The sequence below is a fragment of the Aplysia californica genome, unplaced genomic scaffold, assembly GCF_000002075.1.
Source record: "Aplysia californica isolate F4 #8 unplaced genomic scaffold, AplCal3.0 scaffold00940, whole genome shotgun sequence".
Lineage (NCBI taxonomy): Eukaryota > Metazoa > Mollusca > Gastropoda > Aplysiida > Aplysiidae > Aplysia > Aplysia californica.
The window spans coordinates 186777-192743 of record NW_004798210.1 but is presented as its reverse complement, the minus strand read 5'-3'; positions in this window follow the sequence as shown (position 1 = coordinate 192743).

The window sequence follows — 5967 nt, the reverse complement described above, 5'->3', positions numbered from 1 at the left end:
CCAACTCCACTCCACTGCACGCTGCTATGGTCGCCAAAGACTGGCTATAGAAAAATGTGTCACGACGCGGTGGAATCTTACACGCGTTACTTTCTAAGCATAATGGCGTTCTTTGTACAGTTTAAAGACTTCATTTATCTCGCTTCAAATGACACCCCCCCCCTCCACAAAAAAATAAAATATCTTAAACAGAAGCTGAGACATTTACGATTAAAGGAGGTGAAGGTCGTCTGGTGTCAGAGTTGATGTAATTAGCGAGAAAGAGGCCACTTAATTTTGGCACCTTTCTGTGCGGGGTAAAATATTGTTGGGGTTTAACGCCCCTATCAACACACTATATATTCGGTTATTTAGAGCAAGGCAGGATCTCCGAGTGTAACGTCCGTCTCTGAAAGGACTGAGCCAAGTGGGAAATCCGTGTAAAGTGCCTTTCCCAAGAACACAAAGTCGGACAGAACTGAGGCTCGAACCCCCGAACCCTCAATCTCACGATTACTGGTCCGGTGGCCCAAAGATAGTACATATCGAGATAGTACACTCAGCCAAAAAAATTGTCCAGGGAAGTCCGTGCATTGCTTCAGACGGTGCTGTAGTCTTTGTTTTTAAGATCTCTTTCGTTTTTCTAGCAGAAGAATAGGAATAGCACCCCCTTGAGTGCGCAGATCGATTGCTATTCAGCAGCTGTTCGGGTTCGTTCAATGTGGAGTTTTAGTTGTTGTTGGGTTTTTTTTAAAGATTTTAATGACCTATCGCCTCTCTTTCTTAAGTCAAATTAAACGAGGAAAACAGTCGCCTTTTCCACCGGAAGAGGCTTTTGGTCAGCGTAACCATTTTTAAGAAGCGTTCTCCCGAAATTCTCATTCCAATTTATTCAAAAGCTTGTTAGTTTCACTTTGATTTTGTTCCCACAAGTAGGGTAACTCTGTTCCCACAAGTAGGGTGACTCTGTTCACACAAGTAGGGTAACTCTGTTCACACAAGTAGGGTGACTCTGTTCCCACAAGTAGGGTAACTCTGTTCCCACAAGTAGGGTAACTCTGTTCCCACAAGTAGGGTAACTCTGTTTGCAAAGGGTGCACTTTTCCGAAGAGGGCGTCACCGGATTTTGAGGACACTTTTTTAAATGGCTCAAAGAGAGGAGTGAACTATCTTGTTAATATGTACTATCATTGGGTAGCATAACCACTAGGCTACCGACGCAACCCTTTCCATGGCTTGAGCGTCCTAGGAAATTACAAAGTGACATTTGTTATACCTTATATCAATGTAAAATTAACACAGAAATGTGTTTTAAATGGACTTAAAACGTCGTGTTGAGTAAAAATATAAAAATATCGATAACCAATGCTCAACGGGCAGGAAAATATCGATTTCTTCGATTTCGTTATTTTGACGAAAGCTTGATTTACCATTCAATAACACATATAATGATATGGTTTTGAGGTTTTTACTACATCCACTTAACAGTCCTCATCTTGCCCCTTCAGACTGTCCTCTGTGTGTGTGTGTGTGTGTGTGTGTGTGTGTGTGTGTGTGTGTGTGTGTGTGTTGTTGTTGTTGTTGTTGTTAATGTTGTTGTTGTTGTTGTTGTGTGTGTGTGTGTGTGTGTGTGTGTGTGTGTGTGTGTATGTGTGTTCTTTTGTTGTCATTTTGTTTTGTTTTTGTAAGTGTTTTACGGTGCTCGCAACTGCATAAGGTCATATTATTATTATGAGCGCGCGGAGCACATTAAACATATTCAGCTGGTAAGAAATTTAGAAATTTGCTCCGGCGGCAGCCGAAGCCTACTCATCGAGTCTGGACCACCAAAGGAACTTTAACGAGCGCAGCTTGCATACGGGACCTCCGAGATTTGTTGCCCTTATCCGAGAAGGCTAAGTGTAATATCTTACGAATCATACAATGAGGCGTGTGGTTGAAAGACTGCAGTAAGAAACAGCCACGGAGAAACTGTAGAAAGGCTGCAGAAAGAGTCAGAAGCCCAGTGGCGGTGGCAAAGGATGTGAGCAGAACGTGGAGACGAAAGCAGACGACAGTACATTGTTAGAGAGCAGGAAAAGAGGCGAAAGGAAAAAAATTTAGAAAAGAAAATTTTCCGTCGCTATCTGGAACGAACCCAGGACCTATTGAATGAGAGGCTAACACCGTAACCCTCTCGACCATGAAAGCCCTCTTTATGTGTTGGGACCAAATGAAGCAACATCTGTCACTGTTACTGATCCCATAATCCATGAGGATCGGGAGGGTGCTTTTTGAAAGAGAACATCGTCAGAGGCTTCAACTTTTCACTTTTTTTTGTGGGGTTTTGATTTGTTTTTTTGTTAGGTTTTTTTTTTGAGGGAGCGCTTGAATCTAGGTGAAGGACATCCCTGTCCACTCCGCAAAAGCAATATCTATCTAGGTTAGTCAGGAATATATAACATTTGCTGACGACACAAACCTTTTTGGAGCACCCCAGAGACCAGCTGTGATCGCATTGGCAGCCTCTATTCGGACACGTGTCCATTTAACCCTATCCGTACGTCGTGTTTTATTATCGTATCCATACGACGTGGGAAACTCTGTGCCACCACTTTCCAAAGATGAAATTTACTCGTTAATCCGATCCGTACACTTTGCATAGCAGTCTGTCAAAATCATTTTTTGAAAAATACTGAAAGTTTCAAAAAGATCTTCGCACTAGAAGTATTTTAAAATGTGAAGAATGCAACCACGGGGGTACAAAGTGACCCCAGGGAGTACGGATAGGGTTAAGCTCCCGTGTATATTCGGACACGTTTGTCCTTCTACCCTAGCATGAATGCGAGTACCGTACATTGTGGGTCTTTTTCTTTTTGAGAATGACATGCATCTCTTTCTTTTTGGATCAATGCATCTTTGCAGTTCCCCTAAAATTGCATTCTATTTTTCTTTTTATAGAATAATGAAAACCAATCGTGATTGTTTCGTTTCTTGGCGTAAATCGACATGCAATACATGTTTTTAAAGAGGGAAAATTGTTCTCTAGAAGGATCGTGTCCGTGTCCGAATAGACATTGTGGGTCGTATGACGCACGCCTAATTCTACAGAGATGTGGTATACATTAACTCATTCGGGAATGGAAAAAACATTGTTTGACTGCTCATGGTAGAATTATTATGAGAAAAAAGGGAATCTTAAGTCTACCAACTGTACCCACTGTATCTCAATCACGGCAATAATTTATTTTCATTTTATGAGACAGCCAGAATTTCACTTCTATTTATCTGTATGTCAATCAATCCAACATTGGGGTAACGGGTAAAGAAACAATGCACTAAGGATCGGTTCGTGTATTTCTTCACACAGATTAATATTAAGTATGGGCACTGGGGACAAAGTCAGACTATATTCAGTAAGGTTAATTATTATCAACATCATCATCATCATCATCATCATCATCATCATCATCATCATCATCATCATCACATCATGATGATATGCTTCGCAAATAAGTTTTTTTTATGAGAGCGAAAAGTTACTAAGACCAAGAGGCCAGAAACTAAATTAAATGTTCTATCTACTCTATCAAAATTGTAAGAATATTCGGAGTTGTTATCAAGATATTCAAAGCATTGCATTCGAAAAAAGTTTGAAACCCAAAATCTTTAACGTCAAAATTCTCAGAATTAGGTACAGAGCAGATCTTTGTAATTCTGAGGTAGCGATTCGCTAAAAATGATTCGCTGCCCTAGAAATACAAAGTTTTATCTACCCAGTACCTAGTCTCGAGAAATTTGACGTCTAAAAATGTTGAGTTTCACAAAATGTCAAGCTGTTTCGAATGCAATACTTTGAATATCTTGAGAGCGACTCGGAATAATCTTACGAATGTGATAGAGCAGAAACACATTAATTAGTTTCTGATCTCATGGTTTCAGTAACTTTACTTTTACTTTTATCCACAGCTTTTACCCTTTTGGGTGTCGCGGGAAGAAAGAGACGTCTCTCTGTCGCCAGCCGGAAAGCTTGGGTCAGGGGGATGCCGTGGGAGGTCAATGTTTCCCTGACTCTATCTATCCAGGTCTTTCTCGGTCGCCCTCTAGCCTTGTTGCCATCGAATTTTTTTTTATGAAGGTACGTTGTGCTGGATTGTGTGTTGGTAATCGTAGGAGATATCCGGTCTATTTGATTCTTTAGAGCTGTATGCGATGTGATGGTGTTTGTTTATTTGTTTGTCTGTTACAGTAAAAAAAAAAAGCGATGCAATAACGGGGACATACAATGCCCATTTAAACACAAATAAACAGACATATGGAAATAATTAGCGGTTGATATCTTAGTAACAACTACTCAAAATGTCCGAAAATGTCAGAGAGAACTTTGTAATTCTAAGGTTGCGATAGTGTGTGGTTGGAAGTTGATGGGGCTAGGTCATACTACTTCTCTCCTTCTGTTGTTTTTTTCTGTCTGTGTGATCAAAGGCGCTACGCTACTCATTATATGTCCTACAGTTTTTCTTTCTCCTTAATTTATTTTTTTTGTTTTGAGTAAAGAGGAGCACATCGACACAATAAGGGTCATTTAGTGTTGGGAAAAAGTAAGACAGACAGACAGAAACAACAAAGAGAAAGTAAAGAAGTGAGACCTACCAGAGGCGCCCTTCAACCAACTGCAAATTATTTCCACCTGTCTGTTTATTTTTGTTTAAGTTGGCACTGAACGTCCCCGTTTTTGCATGGCTGGGTTTTTTTTTTTTACTGTAACAAACAAACAAACAAACAAATAGCAAACACCAAACACACAAAAAATAACAAATGAACAAACAAACAAACAAACGAACATACAAGAGAACAAACAAACCCTTGGATAAGATCAAACAGCGTATAGACAGATACTTGAGTTCGCGTAATCAGAATCACACGACGCATATTTAGTTCTGGGAACACAAGACAGATAGACAGAAAACAAAAGAGGGTACTGAAAAAAGGTAGTATGTACTAACCAATGGCACTTTCCACTTTCCAACAACCCCCCCCCCCCCGACAGATAGAAATTAAAGAGGAGGAAAGGACAAAATGTGGGACTTACCACTACCAGCCTCCGAACACTCCAAAAGACAAACAGATACAACGGACTGCAAGGGACAGCCATCGGACCTGCCAGTAGTACCTTCCAGGGATTCGATTATGCTGACAGACAGACAGAAAGACAGACAGACAGACAGACAGACAGACAGACATACAGACACAGCTGAGGGAAAGAAAAGAAGAATGCGACCTACCTGTGACACCCTCCAACCACCCCCAAAGACAGACAGACAGAGAGACAGAGAGACAGAGAGACAGACTGACAGACTGACAGACTGACAGACAGACAGATAGACAGATAGACAGACACAACAGGGTAGGTCCTACTGGTGGCGCCTTCCAGCGACTCAGACAGACAGACAGACAGACAAACAGACAGACAGGCAGACAAACAGACAGGCAGAAAAGAATGAAAGACGACAAGTAGGACAAATCAGTGACACCCTGCGACTACCCACTTTTTGTTTACCTCAATGTGACCTTTACACCACTGTAATATGAGAACCCCCACGTATCCTCGTCCTCTTTCTACCAATAGTGCCAGATTATCCGTGACTGGCGGCTACCACAGATTTACAAAGTTCTATCTGACATTTTTTTTTTTACTGCTTTGAGTTACTAAGACCATAAGCTCAGAAATGAAATAGTCTATCTGCTCTATCAAAATCGCACGATTATTCGGAGTCGTCGTCAATATATTCAAAGAATTGCATTCGAAAAAAGCTTGACATGTTGCGCGAAACTCAAAATCTTTGACGTCAAATGTTTCCAAATTAGGTACTGAGCAGATAGAACTTTGTATTTCTGAGGTAACGTATTGTTGAAATAACTGCAGCTGACAAGGTCATTTGTCACCCTGTCTCTTAATAACGCTAGGGGGATAGGGGTGGGGAGGGGGGGATTAATTAGTGGTGGGTG